Genomic DNA, 18,451 nt, shown 5'->3' with positions numbered 1-18,451 from the left:
TTCATTGCTCTAAACTATAGTTCCCATTAGGTTAATTTTCTAGCATCAGAAGTCTTTGGGAGATGAGCTGATTTCACTTGCAAACCATGCATAAAATAATTGAAGACTATTCCTGCGAGTGGCAGGTAAGTCTTTGAACTGATAGTGCAACCTTGTGATTGCTCATCTCTGCTAAAGGTACATTTGATTAACCAACACATCCTGCTACAGTCATCTTCCCCAAAGCTAACTGCAAAGAATGAAGGCTTCCTGCCCAGTCTGACACCCACCTGGCGCCAGGTAGATGCGGGGGCCCCCAGAGAGTAAAGCCAACTGGTGTTGAATGTGTCAAAGAGCCAAAGAACGGGGGAAATCTCACTCTACTTATCCCGGCCCGCGGGATAGTCGGTGTAGGCCCTGGAGGAGGGGGTGGGAATTTGGGGAACAAGAGACACGAGAAATGGAGACAAGACAGTGCTCTGATCAAGTCTCGTTTAATGGTGGTAATGCAATGCCTTATATACCTTTGGAGGGGAAGGGGTTGGGCTAAGGCGGAAATGACCTAAAAAAGGAAGGCGTGGCCAGATAAGCCTCGGTTTCTCCGGTCGGACGTCAAGTTGCGCCTGCGCTGTCAGGTAGTCTTTTCGCGGGCGCGGGGAAAAATGAATGAAGAAGAAGCGGGAAGAGCGCCATCTTTTAATGGCGGTATTAACACAGGGAAGAAGGTAAATCTAGGGAGAAGGTGTGGGGTGGAAATGAATATAGCTCAGGCGTTTAATCCTTAATTATATTTCGCTATGGCCGGGGCGTGCAGCTCCGGACACTACTAGCATGGGAGGTTAGCTTTGTCAGGCAGGTAATGTTTGGCAGCTGAGGGAAACTTGAACATGCCACCTCTAATGTTTGTACACTTATTTTCTCATTCACAAATGGAAACAACCACAGCTTGATCTGTGCATGGTGCACAGTTTTCATTCAGATCACATGATATAAACATCCTATCACTTCTTTCAAATCCGTCACTTCATTTACACTTCTATAATCATAGTCCTAGTTCAAATCTTGTCATCTCGTATTTGGATTATTGCAGTAAGCTACTAATGAATCTCTCTTCTTTCAGTCTTATTTTCAAGTCCCTTCTAATTTAGTTATCGTATTGCTTTCAAGTTTAAAACATCAGTGAGAGTCTATCACCTTCTGCTTAAAAATATTTGAGGACAGCCCACTGTTTTCAGGAAGAAGTCGAAAATCTTTACCATGGTTTTTGTGGCACACACTGTGAGCTGCCCACACACAAGTGATGCTTCTCCTCTTCCCTATCAGTGGAATCCAATACGACCAAACCAAGAGGATAAACTATGCTTGTTCTAAGCCAACTATAATGATCTCTTCCCTCTTTGGACTAAGGGTGGGCCTGTGACACAGTTCTGGTCAATGAGATATAAGAGAAAGTCTACTGGGACTTCAGGGAAAGACTTTTTTCTTCTTGATAAGACAGAAGTGTTTGAAAAGAAGACCAGTTTTCTGTGTGATGTTTGGGGCTATAGCAGCCATCTTGTGATTGTAAGGGGAGACATTATGGTAGCTAACTTTTCCCAGTTTGCCTGGGACTTCCCCACTTTTAGCACTAAACGGCCCACATCCTAGGGAACAAACACTTCAGTGTCAGGATAACCAGGACAGTTGGTCATCCTAGGACACATCACTGGCACACTGAGCAGGATAAAGCAAAATGGCATGAAAAATCTTCATGACCGTCATTGAGCTGCTATATAAACTCTAAGGTTGCCTTTCTCAACTTTTCTTGTGCAAGCTAACTATATGCCTTCATCATGTGTTTTGTAACCTACAGTTGACAGCATTCCTAATTAATATAGCATTTAAGGTTTTTCATCATGTGACCCAATATGTCTGACTTTCCAATCTGAACCCCCACCATTCCTGCCCTTCTGCCATATACATGCAATGTGGATTACTCCCTATTCTCTGGGTTTACTGTGAATCTGCATCTGCACACCCCTGTGCTTTTGTTAATGCCATCTCCATTATTCAAAATTTATTTTCTTCCTTTCATCACTGAAAACTTCCAGTACATCCCTCAAGGCCAAATTTCCTCCGTTCTTCAATGCTCCCATGGTTTTAGCAAGCAGAGAAGCTTCTGGTATATATTTCTCTCTCCTTATACTTTGAGTACTGTGAGGGGAAGGGATTATATCTTAGCCATTTTTTATCTAAAACCTTTACTCCAGTCCCTGCCACCTTTACCATGCTCAATGAATATTTATGGAAGGAATAATAGCATTTATGAATGAATAATTATACAGAAAAAGTGTATGTGTTTTGAAAAAGCAGAGACTCATGAAAAGCACAAGGCATAGTCCTTCTCTTTTAAAGTCTCTGTTCAAGAAACCTTCTTGGACTCTTTTATTCTTAATGAGATTTTCCTTCCCTTGAATTCACTCAACATCCATATTGTTACTGAGTTCACCCTAGATGCCACATGCTTCTCAAAGTATTGCTGGCAATTATAGATGACTTGTTCTTGTATGCCTCTTTTCTCCCTAATAAAACAGTAAGGAAAGAATGGATAATACCTACTATTTGGTAGCACAACAGGATGACTACAGTCACTAATAACTTAATTATACATTTTAAAATAACTAAAAGAGTATAATTGGATTGTTTGTAAACACAAAGGATAAATACTTGAGCAGATGAATAACTCATTCTCTTTGAGGTGATTATTTTACATTGCATGCCTGAATCAAAACATCTGATGGACCCCATAAATATATACACCTACTATATACCCACAAAAATTGAAAATTTAAAACAAAACAATAAGGAAAGTGGCTTCCACTTACTACAAAGGCCACCTGATTTCAAGTCTAGTATTCTGAATGAAATTTGGGCATCAGAAATATTGTCTGAGCATAGGCAATAAATGCTGTATTCTGCTTTTAAATCAAGAATGCCTTTGGCTGCAAGTAATGGAAAAACTACTAAGAGTGACTATGACAGAGGGAGCTAGCTAACCATTAGAGATGTGGGCTCCCCTTCCATGGTACGGAGTTGTTTAGGGCTTCCTAGGCAGTGATTTCACTTCTCAGCCTTCTTGCATTAAGGGGGAGCTATATGTCTAGTCATAAGCCACTGGAATATGAACTGAAGTGAAGTATCACTTCCCAACTAAGAAGATTAAGGGGGCTTTCCCCACACTCTTATGGGTGTGACCTTGGAGGCCACAAATTAAAGATGGCAGCAATCTCAAGGTGGAAGGAGCATGAATCCCTGAGGAACCAGTTGGAGAACAGCCTCCTACGAGAGCACTCAACTCAGAAAAGCCTCACTGGATTTCGTTTGAGCAAGAAATTAACAATTATTATGTTAAAAGACTGAAATTTGGGTGTTTTGTTGTTGTTGTTGTTGTTGTCGTCGTTTTACAGCAGTTAGTCTATCCTGATACGTATGGTGGCCCAAACAAATAGGATATTGTTTTCTCACACAATAGAATACCTAAAGGTGGATAGTGGCTGGCATTGTTATTTACTGAAGACTTTTAAGTCTCAAACACTTCCTAGGCTTTCACTTGACCACCTTTAGCTCTTTGCTTTTCATCTGGTGGCTGTTGCCTCATGATCACAAGATGGCTACTGCTGCTCCAGGCTTTACATCATCACACCAGCAGGTGAAGGATGAAAAGGCTAGCCTGTATCATTTTAATTAAAGTGGGAACTCCCAGCCAAGTTCCATTCCTGGATCATTTACTAGGGCTACATCATGTTGTCAACCCTAACTGCAATAGATGCTGGTAAAGGGACTATTCATCTCTTGCAGATTCTCTAGATGAAGACAATGTCTTCTAGGGAAGATGGTGGTAGAGAAGGCTTTTTTGGACCAGCCAACCAACACTGTCTGCCACAGATTTTATTCAACTTTCCAACCATTTTATTTATAAAATGACCGAATCAGGTCAGAATTCCTCCTAACAAGATAGGTGACACTCATGCTCCCATTTCCCTCTTGCCTTTTCCTGGTCTTCTTTCTCCAGAATTCTTCAGAATCGTTCTCAATACACAACTCCCAGGAATCCTTGGCTATCCATTTAAGTTGGCTCTCCATGTGAAACTGATTTGTCACGATTGGGCTAATTAGATGACACCCAGGTTCTCTTTCAGTTATAACATTCTCTAATTTTCTCTCTCTTTTTGTTTTTTAAATCAGTTGCTTTACTGATGTTGCTACAGTGCTATAAATGACAAGCAAATCAGCAATATGTGCCTGGAGGCACTCTCCTTACCAAAATATCCAGAATGAGTAATTTAAGGCTAATAAACAAACTAATCTTACAATCTGAATCTGATCTTTAGCAAGAGTCCCCTTTCATAAAGGTAATAGTTATCTCTTACAAATATGGACATAAGAGTGACTCCTTTGCTTCTAATAAATAGTCTAGTTTGAAGGGTCTTGGGCTGAGAAGATAATGACCTGGATGGAAGTTTTGACAAAGAGAGAAATAAAAATTAGCTAATTATTTGTACCCTGTTGATGAAAATACCCAGAGAGGATGCAGAAATGTCTTCAAATTTCTGAAGGTTCTTCTTATAGAGAAGGGCATGGAATGTTTCCATTTGCCTCTGAGAGTAGAACTAAGACTGAGGTTGGCAGCACTATGACAGCAGAGATTGAAAATCTATGGTGTGGGAGCCATGTTCACCTCTCAGAGAATATTTAGAATATTTTGTTTGGCCTGTACAGTCTTTAAGACACGTTTAAGATAGAGCTAACATCAAAACTTTGAAATTGTATATAAAAATAAAGATTTCCATTGTCTCTTAAAAATTAAGCAGATTGGAAATCCCATCCTTTGGAAGAGCAACTGTGGCTGCCACCGTTGGTTCTGCACTTGGGATTGGAAAGAGGCACTCCATCGAGGGAGGTGGTTGCACCTTACTCCTCTTTTCAGAATACCATTAGAATCCAGTTTTTAATTTTAGTATTTAACAATACCCCAAACGGCCTCCTTTCAAGTGTGATTCTTTTGTGTACTCCACACAAGTTAAACTTCCCTAGGTCCAAGCAAAGCGCTGGATCTGTTCACTCTGGACCCATATTTATGCAGGGCAATAATCTATTGGTGTGAATAGCAGATGCCTGCTTTGGAAAGGCATCTCTTTAGAAGTTAACTACCCTCCTCCATGACGCCTTGTCTTTACCAGGCCTAGGTCATTCACTTATGTTACCTTTGTTTGTATGTGCCTCAGTTTTTGAGCTCTGCTACAGGGAAATAGATTTGGGCTTCACATAAGGGAACATGAGTTGTTCACTAGTTGAAATTTCAAACAATGCAAAAGCTTTAACATGAGATAGTGAGTTTTCCTAATATCAGAGGCATTCAAAGAGAAGTGGGATCACCACTCATAAAAGGAGAATCGATGTGGATTGGGTCCTGGCTTAGAAAATATTCTTTGGAGGCCCCCTTCCTTTCATGCCTGAATGGCACCATTCTATGAATAATTGGTAACAAAAGCAAAGCAGGACTTGTTCAAGGAGGCACATGCAGGAAGAGGTCTGAGAGCTCAAAGAAAGTAATTGGCATGTTATTCCAAGGTTGGGTCCAAAGCAATCTGGCAGCTTTATCCAAAGCAGGAAGAAAAATGTTAGTGCACACTAGACTTGAAAAATAATCAGCCCTTATTCCAGGAAAAAATAGTTTCTTTCAGTTGCTCAGGGCTGTGTGGTTTGAAGTGCGCTTTTACATTATCTTGGTCCATCTTCATAACTCTATGATTGAAGAGCCACACAAGTAACAGTAATCCAATTATATAGATTGGAAAACTGAGGTCCAGGGAAATCATCACTTATACTCAGTAGCCAGGAACCCTATTGAAGTGTCATCTTTCCTTGGCTTTTACTCTTCCAGCTTTATCTCAAATCACAAATCCTAGTCATAAAATCAAAGAAGAGCCTTTAGGGAATCATCCGCCACAAGCTCCCTTCCTGATGCTGTCCCACCCGGGAGACCCACTGATAATCCGCCAAGAAGAGCAGCCAGTGCACACAGGCCATTCCATCTGCCTCACTCAAATCTTTCCGCAACAAAAGCCTGATTCTTCTTCCGTTTCTTGGAGGAGAGACAGGTGGTTGCCATCTTCCCCAGGAACGGCCCCTCATAGACCTGAAGCCTGTTACTAAGCTGGCTGTTCATCTTTTTCATCTCCAAACAAAATAATTGAATTAACCTTTCCTCCAGATGACAAATACCTTCTTGAATATCAAACACCCTTTTCATATAAATGGAGAATTCCAGAGTGGCCCACTTAACAAACGCCTCTTTTTAAAAAGCTCCTCTTCCCAAAAGCAGGAAGGCTATTAGCAAGCTAGCTCTTCCAGTAGCCCATTAGTGGCCTGAAGGAATCTGCAAGAAATACAATTAGACCTCTGACCCCAGATCCCAGCGAGTGCTTTGAAGAGAAGAGAACAATCAAGCCTCAAAGCTGGTCAGTCTGTGCTGCTCACTCTGGACCCTGGGCCTGGGCCCCAGTTGCTCCCCTAGAAGAGTAAAGAGTCGGGGCCCCGGATTCCCTTGGGAAACCTCCTTCTGCTCTCTGGCCTCATCCCATTTCACATCCCAAAGTCTTTTGCCGGCAGCACCCTGAGAACATTACATTTGCTTGACTCTAATTCTCATAGCACAAATACATTGCTTCTTTTTCTCCCCGGGAGGGGCTTGAGAATTTAAACTACTGTGACCCAAACTATTTTTCAACTGGCCTATACTAGTTCAACAATTACCTTTCTGAGCTTCAATTTCCTTTAATATAAAAAAGAATGATCATTACTATATATTCAAATGGTATTGTGAGACTGACAGGAAACAAAGTCTATGGAAAGCTTTTGTAAACTTTGATGTGTTTGTAAATATACAGGAATATTAACATTGCCATTTTAGTCAATCTTTTTTTTTTTTTTCCCTAAGATGGAGTTTTGCTCTTTTTTGCGCAGGCTGGAGTGAAATGGCACGATCTCGGTTCACTGCAATCTCTGCCTCCCGGGTTCAAGCAATTCTCCTGCCTCAGCCTCCCAAGTAGCTGGGATTGCAGGCATGCGCCACCATGCCTGGCTAATTTTTGTATTTTTAGTAGAGACGGAGTTTCACCATGTTAGCCAGGCTGGTCTCAAACTCCAGACCTCAGGTGATCCACCCACCTTGGCCTCCCAAAGTGCTGGGGTTACAGGTGTGAGCCACCACACCCGGCCCAGTCACTCTTACTAAATGTCTCCCAGCTCAGCAGCTTCTCCAGGGGAAGAAAGAGACGTCTTGTTAAACTTGGCCCAAACTAGGCTGCTAGTGAAGAGGCCAGGCTGAGTGGCTCGGTCGGGGGCTTCTTGCATAGCTCTCTTTTGTTGTGGCACACCTGCCAGTCTGACATCTGACATCAGTGTAAATAAGCCTCCCATAGGAATTGCTTTTATCATTGCACCTGCCTGTTCCAACTTACTCGCTGTGATCACAGCCCACAGCTCTTGACAGCTGTGCACATTCAGAAGGCACAAGAGAAGGCCTTTCCCTGTGCCCCAGTAGCTGCTTATCTGTAAGTGGGCATTTTGACATTCCCAGCCTGCCTATCCATCTCATGCCTCCTCCGAGTTACTCGGAGTCTGATGTCTGAACCAGAGGTTAATTTATTATTTTTTCTTTCATTTGCTTGGTCTGGAAGTGAGTGTTTCCCTCTATGAAATACTCAGGCAAGGTCCTATATCAATTTATAATAGACCTTTGTAATTAAAAAGACAATTTTGTATTGATTAGTCAAATCAGGCATAAATATATATCTCTTTCTAAATACAAGTAAATAGAGAAAAATCTATTGGTGCCTGTGATAAATTGATAGATTCCCATTCTTCACCTTAATTCTTTAGACTTCCTTCATGTGGCTTTGGGGTTTCCCCTATAAAGGCAGGGCATACTTCCCTACCCCATGCAACTTGCTTTGGCCAAAACATTGAGGCAAAAGTGAGGGTGTGCCTAGGCTGCAAGAGGCCTTGTGTGTTTGAGTTGGACCTCTTTGGGCTCCTACCATTGCCAGGTAAAGGACAGTCTGGGATAATTGGTGGGCTAGGAGGGGCAGGAGCGATAGCTAGAGCACAGCTGTTGTAGTCCAGCAGCCCCAAACAGACCCCACTCTGCCGAGTCCACTAGTCACCTGCAGACATCTGAAGCTTGCCAAGATCAGCCAATCTCCAGATGACCCACAGACACATAATAATAAGTGACTGTCATTTTAAGCTATTAGGTTTTGGGGTTATTTGTCATATAGCAATTGCTCATTGAAACACTGCCGGTGACATACTGGAGGAGTCAAAGGATTCATCTCTCTCTGGAATAAACTTGATGTTAAAAGAAGACATTTTTAAAAAATGAATTAAACTTAGTTCTTATTATGGAAAATTAATTAATAATAGAACACTTAGAAAATATAAATAAGAAAAAAGAGAAGAAAATAAAAATCAACCAACATCTTTTCCCCAAGAATATTGACACCCATGAATGTTTTGGTTTTTCACATTATCTTAAAAACAAATGGATTCATAATTGCCAAGTTTAAAAATAATATCAATTAATCAAAAATTAAAACATTAGTAAATTTGAGCAAACAAAAATGTAATACGTCTGCATGTTTGAAGGAAATACTAGAAAACAAAGAGCAAGAAAAGTACAGGCATATTTGTAACACATATGACAAAGTGTTAACTGTCTTTGGAGCCTGGAGAGTTCCTATACATTGATAAGAAGAATGTCTGATCCTAAAGCTAGATAGCCAAGGACCCAGGCAAAACTGACTGAAAGAGAAGTACAACTAGGAAACATCATGTGAGAAAATGTTCAGCCTTATTGTCAAACAAGGAATGCAAATTAAAGTGACATTAAAATATTACTGTACTTCTGACATTACAAAACAAAATTTAAATCATGCTTAGGGTGAAAGGTGGTTGAGTACAATAAATACTTACAGACATGATTGGTGAAATGGTAAATATGCAACCCATTCAGGAAATAAATATGGCAACTTGGTTTTTACATTTAATATTAAGAAAAAAAACCCCATGAAATTATCTACATAAAGTAGCTTATGTACAGTAAAAATCTTGAAATAAATGACACCAAAATGCTTATAGAAGTTTGTTTTGTTTTGCATGATTGCAAATATGAACTGCTTTATATTTTGTTTTCATCTTTTTCTTAAGCCCAAATTTTCTTAAGAAAAACGCTCACTTAAGAAATGTTATCTTTAAGCCATGAAACCACTAAGCATATACTTCATATTGACCTTTTGAGCATGCACCTGGGTAGCATGGCTCTTAATGCTACAGTTGGTAAAAGTCAAGGGCAAGTGCTGGCAAATCCCTCCCTAGACAGTGCTTGCATCATGTCACACAATGGTACCTGGCAATTAAGTTACTTTCCTAAAATGTATTCTCCCACTCTGCCTCCTGGATTTCGTCCTCAGCTCTTTGGTCCTTGTCCTAGCAAGGGTTCAGCAGAGCCTAAGATGGGGATTCTTGTGAAAAACATTTATTGAGGAACTGCTCTTGTGAGGAAGGGATGAGGGAAGCAAGGCAAGGCAAGGGAAGGAAGCTAAGGGAAGATGGGGTCCTGACTGAAGATTGGCTTCAGCCTGGTCCCCTGGGAGCTTGGGAGCATGATCTCCAGCACCGCAACTCTGGGCCCAGCTTGCATTATTCTGGTGGTCCTTCAGTGGTAGGCATCCCCTGTCTGGCCAAGGTCTAGTCTCTGGAGAAGGAGACAGCTGAGGTGTGCTAGCAGCCTCAGAAGGGAAGGAAAAGGGGACCTGGGGGAACACCAACCTCAGCACTGCAGCACCTCCCTCCAATATTCCCCATGGCCCAGGCATCACTGACCTTGGCCTTCTTGGATCTGCACCACATTCAAGGATGCACTTTTTTTCTTTCTTTCTTGGCTCTTCATCATCTTCTGCCACTTCCCTCTGACCCAAAGTATGATAGTGAGGACATCTTACAAGAATGCAGGCATGGACAAAAGCAGGACTACATGGTTCAGCAATTGAGCACATGCAATTCATTTGAAGATGTGGACTCTGTTCACCACAGAGAGGCCCAGACCAGAAGGAAGTAGTGGGATGGGTCATGAGCCTTAACCCAGTCTGAGTGTCCTCACTTACACTTGAGCTCAGTGCAAGGGTCTTCTAAAGGCTGCCATCCCCAAACCTGCCACCATCTCACCAGGAACGTGACAGCAGCTACACTGGCTAAACAGAGATAATAGGGAAATGTTATTTGCAAAAGCATGCAAAGACTAGAAAAAAACTGGTGAGTCAGATATCTGAGCTCTCCAGCCATCTATCATCTCTCCCAAGAGCCACCATCTAACAATCTGTGAATATCTACTGAGGACAGAAAGGAGAGGGGAAAGGAGAATTTTCTAAGACAATCAGTCATGAATGAAGATGAAGTCATGGATGCACTGTGTGTTCTATAAACTTTGCTTGGGGGCAAGGACTATCCAGTCATCAGGAGATATCATTTTTGGAGTCTCCTTAGAGTTTGGAATTTCTCCTGCAATTAACTGGGAACTTGTGATGATGTGGACAGGACCATGTGAGACACAGCACTAGAAGCCACAGTACAGGTATGTTCCTGGGAGTGTGTTTACCAAATTAAAAAAATCAAAGCATATTAAACTTAAGCCTTAGCCTGTCAACAGAGGCCCTTCAATATCTGATGCCAGATTACCTTTCTAGCTCCTTCCCCATCATGTTCTGTTCCCTGACTCTCTAACTCCAGGTATACTGTTTCTTCTGCCCTGAAAGAGTTCCCTATTCATCATTAATTCCTTCTCATCTGAAGACCCTGATACAAAGCACATATACAAATATCAAACGCCCTATTTCTTGATCCTTTAACTGCGGTAGTATAACTCATTGTACATTGTGTTCGTTGATCTTGTTAGGAAAATATTTCCTCCATTAGATCGGAAGCCATGAAAGTTGTCTTAGTTATCTTTGGATTCTCATCAACTGGCAGTATATATTTATTAAACAAATGAATGAATGTGTGAAATGAAAAATGGTTTTCCTTCTATAACACCTCTTCCAGAAAATTCTGTCATTCTGTTTTATACCTTGCCCCGCCACATGCACACATCATGTGCCCTTTCACTGTTGTGTCTTCATTTCTCTGTGTTCCAATGTGCTGAATCTACCTGATATTTTTAGTCTTGAATTCTAAAAGTCTAGCTACTGCTTGACTTGCCAGGTGAGCCCAATGGGAATGCTATTCACGAGGGTTTTTGCTGGGTTATAGGGCACTAGACCTGCAGTTCTCCAGGCAGAGTTTCTGTAATCATGGCAATGATGCCATTACTGATATCATTAATAATATTCATAATGTTTGCTGAATCCTTTATGACTAGCCTTGTGCTAGGTGCTCCACATGTATTTTCTTGTTTGGTAAATCTACATAACACTCTAGAAGTAGTGTTATCATTATCCCTATTTTCTAGATAAGGAAATGGAGGCTTTGATGGGTTTGGTAACTTGCCCAAGGTCAAAAGCCCAGGCCAAAAAAAGCAGAAGCTAGTCAAATAGTAGAGCAAAAGTTTGAATCCAAATCCAAATGACTGTAGCACTCGAGTCTTTAACCACTTCCAGTCCCTATAACCATCACTGACATGTTCTAAAAGCTTCCCAGATATCACCATGATGATAGTGCTTAATGTAAGTTATTGCATTTAACCCTTCAAGGAAGCACAATAGGAGAGAGAGGCTGAACTGTGGTGCAGGTGGCAACCAAAGGGAGAAGCTGGAGAAATGGAGTTGAGCATCAGGTACAGGGGGACACCTTGGACCATTAGAGGATGGTATAACTGCAGAACCAGAGGCTAAGAAGCTTGGAACAGGCTGGGATGTGAGACAGAGGATGAGTTGGGGTGAATAGTTTGGGATTAGGATCAAGACAACTCCAAGAGTGTTGGAACCCACCTTCATGTATTATTGGGTGCGTGTGGAAGGAAGATGGATAAATTCAAAGAGCCAGGCTGCACCAGCACTACAGGAACATCTCTTGCCAAATCCACTTGTCATGTTCTTTCCTTTCCGGGCTTGATGCATACTACACACCCTCACTGTAAATTCTTCACTTACACAAGAATGGAAGAAGCGTGGGGGTAGAGCAGATCCAACACTGACCTGGGGTTCAGAAGGCCCTAAGTTCCTTTCCTGGCTCAGTCCCCTGCCAGCTGTGGCATCTTTGAAAATAAACTCTCTGAACCCTGATTCCTTCCGTTGTCAGTGGAGAAAATGATACCTACTGCATAGGTTGGTTAAGGGACTAAATGAGGTACCTTATAGGAAGACTTTAGCAAAATCTGCACGCAGTAGGCATTAATAAGTGTTAACCCGCTTCTCCAACTATCCTTCTATAACTCCATTCTTAATTTTATCATCCAGTTGTTTCATGTACTGGGTTTTATGTCTCCAACTAAGTGGTGAATTCCTTCAGGGCAAGGGTTATGTCTTTTATTGTCTTGGTTTTTTCATTCAGTCATTCAACATGTACAGTTTCCTTGCAGTTGATATTATGACTTTGAGCACTTGGGAGAAAAAAAATGAATACAAATGGTTGTTTTCCTTAAAAAAAAAAAAAAAAGATCCTGCACAGGCAATCTATGTGTGAGGCTATGTCAAATTCAGTTTATACATCAGAAAAATGTTGCCTGGTAAAGGCCAATAAGCATGTGACATTGTCAGACATTGGATTAGCACACTGAATAGTTCAAAGGAGTCATTCCCAGAAGATTTCTCATTTCCTTCCCTCAGTTATTGAATACATTGCCTTAACCTCTACCCTTAGCATCAATCATCTTTGCCTTTTACACATTTTAGAGTAATAAATAGTTCAATCAGTTTCATATATCGGCTTATCGTGTTTTAAAATTTTAAAAATGTTTTCCAATTACAAAGGCAATTCATGTTCACTTACGAAAATATTTTAATAAAAATGAGAAAAAAAGATGTGTTGAAAATCATTTCTAATTTCACCATCTAGAGGCACCCATTGCTAACATTTCGAGAGAAATCCTTCAGATTTTTGCAATATGTGTGGAGGTATATTATAAATAAATTACTATATGTAATGTCAGTCTTTCATCATTCTAATTTCCACTTTGGATTTCATCCATCTCTATATGTTTATTTGAAAACAAAGAGGAGAATGTTTCTATTAAAGTGAAGCCCAGGATGGCAGTGTTTATGTGACTTGAGTTCTTGGCTAAAGCTTGTGTTAGCAAGTGTACATCCTGTGTACAGAGAGGAAGGTGTGTGTGGACTTTAAACCATTCCCCAGGTATGGTTTCGTGGCTTTTCCAGCCTAGCTCATTCTTGTTTCTTTCTCCCTCTTGTCCTTACTCTTGGCAGTTTCTTCTAAGAGTTACAAGTTCATTAGCGGCATCAACTCAAAGAGAAATCAAATCTGTGGAGACCCTTGCTCTTTGAGCACCTTGCCTGCAGCCCTCAAGCTGACATGCACTGCAGATGGCCCAAGCTGGCTGGAGGGCACACTGTACAGAAGGAGGATACAAGCCAAGAACATTGTGTTCTGTCTCTAATCAAATCCCAGTAAGTGGCAAATTCCTCAATTCAAAAGTTTGCATAGGATGGTACTTTCAAAAGACCTCCAGCTGGTTAAATTTAGGGTCTGAAATAAATCCAGTCTAATAATCCGATCTGGCTCTGGGACTGCCACCTCCTTTCGATGGAAGAACCGGATGCATTTTCATTCACTAGGGGCCTCCTCTCAGTGTTGACTCAGAGGTAGGCCACAAGCTTCTTTGCTTGTGTTGGCCTTGAAGGGACTGGGTCACTTAATGAAACAAGTAGCTTCCAGTGTGTTCCTGGCTGTTAATGCAACCTCCTCATGCTTGCTAGTGCATTTTCAGAGGTTGATTGTGCAAGAAATATTGCTATTTTTGTAAATGGTTTGGCCTCTGCAGTCATTAACCTGGCATTTCTCCCCATGGAGAGAAACATCATGTGTCCATTGATTCCTTCTTTTGTTTGTAAGCTGTTTGCAAAAGAAAGCCCTCAAAAAAAGTACTTTCTCCCTGCATCTTGTCATTAGTACCAACATGGAATTTCTTCTAGTAACGTTTATCAACTTACTAAGTCATACTTTTCAGAACATTTAGCAGTATTTTCCTAGTTCTTTCAAGTCTCTTGGCTGCCTGGAGAACATGGCTAATCCTTGATCTTTTTTTGCTTAGTTTCATTCACAATTACAAGTCAGCAAATGTTTCAGAAATGCCTTCAGTGAGCAGAGACTCTGCCAGGTACCTGGGGTGAAGGGGGGTAGGAAGAAATTTCCAGTTTCACAGATTAAAAAGTTGACCACACCAAGCCCTTCCCCACCCCTCCAGGCTGAATCCTTGGCCCCTTCCTACACTTGTACCTTGATTATGATCCTTAGTAATCTCCTTCTAGGAGCTGGGTGTGGCAGGCTTTCCATGTAGTAATCTCAAGTCTCCCAACTTAACAGCAAAATAGTACATTTTGATGCCATGATTACATACACAGGGCACAGACTAAAACTGCATAGGTTCACATCCAAGCTCTACAATGTTTCCCAGTTACTTAAATTTGTTGTGCCGCAGTTAACCCCTTTGGAAACTATAACAGCACCTTCCTCATAGGGGCATTGTGAGGATTAAATGACATAAGGAATGTCAGGCCTCAGTGCACTTAGGACACCTAGAAGACTCAACATCAATTTTACTATTTGTTGTTGTTGTTAGTGATATGTTAAAACAGGAAAATGTAACTAATTTTGGGGATTTCAGAGCAGGAAGGTGGCTGGCCACTCCCCCAGCCCCAGAAGGCCCTGGAAGCTGGCTGGGGATAGGATTAAGAACACAGCTGAAATTAAAACCAATGGTCCCTTTTCTGCCCTCAAGTCACCCAGCTTTCTCTCAGTTTCTTGTCATTTTCCTGAAACCTTAGTGGCCTGGATAATGAGACCATGAAGGAGATCAGGGTGAGGAAGAGGGAGAGAACACAAGGACCCCAAGTTGAAGGGAGAATGTTAATAGAAATGGTCTCTGCAGGTTGAGTCTGTCAGGCTGGGTGTGTTTGTATTACCTCCATGAATGCTTCTAAGTCAGCTTGCCATACAATTGCTAGGCTGCTCTGTTAGAAGGGGGCTTTCCTGATGTTGACTGAGTTCTCTAGGCCATAGAAGTCAGAAAAGCTAAAAATGGAAACTGGCCAATCATTCATCCCCCAGGGCTGGGCCATCAGCACTTTCTCATCAGTTCTTCCTCTTTCACAGGGAGCCACAAGGAGAAAAATCTAATCAGATTGCTGCATTCCAAAATTTGCTCAGGAGCGATAAAAATAAACTCCAAGCATCCACATATTTGATCAATTTACTTTTATCCTTTAATCGAATAAGCCTAGCCCTGTAATCAGGAAGAAAAACATTTTGCTAAGCATTTCATTTCTCCAATGATTCATCTAGCAGTGGTCTCAAAGTTGACAGGATGAGAATAAGGTATTTAATGCTGAAATAATTTTTATGACCACATCACAAGAGGCTGGAATGGCTTTTAAGGTACATCATATTTTAATCACAAGCACACATAGAGCATACGTTGCTCAAAAACTTTGGAAAAGATTGAATTGGAATACCAGAATCATAATATCATTATCAAGAAAAGGAGGACTGGCTTTTTTTTTTTTTCAGTCCATAATTCCTTCTGTGTTTTTGGTTGGCCTGACAGACTTGGAAGAAAAGTGTTTTAGAAAGAAAGTAACAAAAAGTACATCCAAAAGGAGGTTTCAAATCAGCAGATGCCCACGCACGCTAAAATTGGCAGTCTCACTATTTTGTGTACTCATGAGCTGAAGGGAAGATCTCCCTTTGAAGCATCAGAAGGATACCCAGAAGGCAGAGACGTCTGCAGAAGGCTGGGACATTTCAGCGACCAGACACAGCCACTGTCTCCCGCTAGTCTGTTCCAGGCTCCAAACCCCTATTTTCAGTGGAAGGAGGGAAATAAAATGGTCACTGTGGCATCTACTGCTAGGGCTCAGGTCACCCTCTTTTTAAAACCTGCCACTTAGGTCCAGGGACCCAGGAAAAACAAGGCAGAAAGAAGTGGGTAAGAGAAGAAGGAAAGGTAGCAAGAGTGGGGAGGCTAATAAGAGTTGTTGGTATTTTATTGTTGGTAGTGGGTTTTTTTGTTTTTGTTTTTGTTTTTCCTTTTTGGCTTTGTTTTGTTTTGTTTTTTGAGACAGTCTTGCTCTGATCGTGCACCATGATCTCGGCTCATTGTAACCTCTGCCTCCTGGTTTCAAGCAATTGTCATGCCTCAGCCTCCTGAGTAGCTGGGACTACAGGCGCCCACCACCACACCCAGCTAATTTTTGTATTTTTAGTAGAGACAGAGTTTTACCATGTTCGCCAGGCGGATGGATTGCTTGAGGCTATTAAGAGTTTTAGAGACAGGATGATGTGGTGGGAAAACCAAACCACAAGAGCAAAAGAGAGAGAAAAGGGAGGTCCCAAGCTTTGGAACCAGAGAAACTTGGGCTCACATCCTAAATCTGCTATTTCTTTTGGTGTGATCTTGAATCAGTTACTTAACCTGTCTGAGTTTCTGCTTCACAACTGATTAACAAGGGAATCATAGCTAATGTACTGGCTTACTGTGAGCATTAGTGAAAGCTCTTAGGACAGAGCTTGAAATATAATAAGTACATAATAGTTATATTTCCTCTTGCCCTTCAACCCCTTCAAAAGTAAGGAAACAGAATAGAGTGTGTCACTCAATTAAAATATTGTCCCTCATCTCTGAAACCCCTCCGTGGTTCATCACAGTCTACAAAAGGAAGCTCCAACTTCCTGGCAAAGCCTGCCAGCTGCACAATCTGGCCCCAGGCTGGTATAATTAATTACCTCCCCTCCTGCACGCATCTGGGTACCTTACACCGCATCACCACCAGACCATTTTGTTCTCTCACTTCTTTGCTCTTTCTTGTGTTGGTCTCAGCATGGGATTCCGATCTCTACTTTTTTGCTCATGGGAATCCTACAGTTCTGTCTGCCTTCCCTTCTCCTTTATTGGGCAACCACAGTGTGCCAGCACTGTGCTGGGAGGCAGAAATGAAGAGAAACACCACTGGGCTTGATCTGAGATAGACTTTTCAAAGACTAGTTTTAATATGATCAAGGGAACAATGAAATCTGCTGGAAGAATGTGGAGGTATGGGGAACGGCCACAGAAAGGAGGTAGCAATTGAGCTGGGCTATGAAGGTTTTGTAGAAGTGTTTCCAGAAGGGAGAAGGCAGAGGGGCAGTGGTAGCAAAGGCAATGCAAATGACAATATTTTGAGGGAGTGAAATCCTAAATTATGCTCTGTAGCTAGAGGAAAATCGAGTGGGGAAGAACCAGCAGGAGGGAATGGCTGGGAGGTGGTACAGGTGGTGTGTGTTAGTCCATTTTTGCATTGCCGTAAAGGAATAGCTGAGGCTGGGTAATTTATAAAGAAAAGAGGCTTAATTGGCTCGGGGTTCTTCAAGCTTTTTAAAACGTGTGGTGCCAGCATCTGCTCGGCTTCTGGGGCGGCTTCAGTCAGGAAATTTCCAATCATGGCCGAAGTCGAAGTGGGAGCAGGCAGGTCATATGGGGAGAGCTGGAGCAAGAGAAAAGGAGTAACAGAGAGAAGGGGAAGGTTCCCAGACTCCTTTAAACAACCAGATCTTGCATGAACCAATGGAGCAAGAACTAAATTGTGATCAAGGGAATGATGCTAGACCATTCATGAGAGATCTGCTTCCATGATCGAATCACCTACCCCCAGGCGCCACCTCCCAACATTGGGAAGCACATTGCAACAGGAAATTTGGAGGGGCCAAACATCCAAACAATATCGTGGTGTACACAACCCCAAGCTGGTGACATGCTCTACCTTATGACGTGCACCACGAGCTCTGCCCACCACTTCACAGCTGTTTATCCCCGGGCAGTTCCTTCGCCTCTTTACGCTTCAGTTTGTTCTTCTGTAAAGTGGAGGTAAAACTAGCTCCTAGCCATGAGAACATGTGAGGATAAGATGAGGTGATCCCTGTAATATTCCTTCCCGCAGAAACTCTGGCAACATAGGAAGTGCTGAGCACGCGTTAGTGATTCATTTTTTAAAAGTCTAACTAAAATGCCAGCTCTTCTGTTCAACTTTTCCTGACATCCTGAGTCAACACTCACTCCTTTGTCCTTTGTGCTTCCATGGCACTTTTGTAAACCTCTGGTTAGCACTTGTTTTACAGCCTTTTGCATCACAGCGTATTTGTTTTTCTACTTCTGTATCTGACAAATGAAACCCTGTGTCTTATTCATTCATCTGTGGCATCCCCTACGTTGAAAGCACAATACTTTGAC

The 18,451-nt window shown here is 41.8% G+C and overlaps 2 long non-coding RNA genes across 2 annotated transcripts in view; one reads left to right on the top strand and one right to left on the bottom strand.

The window, feature by feature from the left end:
* The window catches only part of LOC105497699 (uncharacterized), a 143,412-nt gene that overhangs the window by 17,476 nt on the left and 107,485 nt on the right, over positions 1-18,451 (bottom strand). The window lies entirely within an intron of this gene.
* On the top strand, positions 390-15,309 carry LOC139356661 (uncharacterized). Its single transcript, XR_011608894.1, has 3 exons — positions 390-704; positions 13,437-13,637; positions 14,282-15,309. It is a non-coding gene; the product is annotated as an uncharacterized lncRNA (long non-coding RNA).

Source organism: Macaca nemestrina, chromosome 10 (genome assembly GCF_043159975.1).
Source record: "Macaca nemestrina isolate mMacNem1 chromosome 10, mMacNem.hap1, whole genome shotgun sequence".
Classification (NCBI taxonomy): domain Eukaryota; kingdom Metazoa; phylum Chordata; class Mammalia; order Primates; family Cercopithecidae; genus Macaca; species Macaca nemestrina.
Note: the sequence above shows the minus strand (reverse complement) of the source record. Positions and strands in the feature narration are given on the sequence as shown.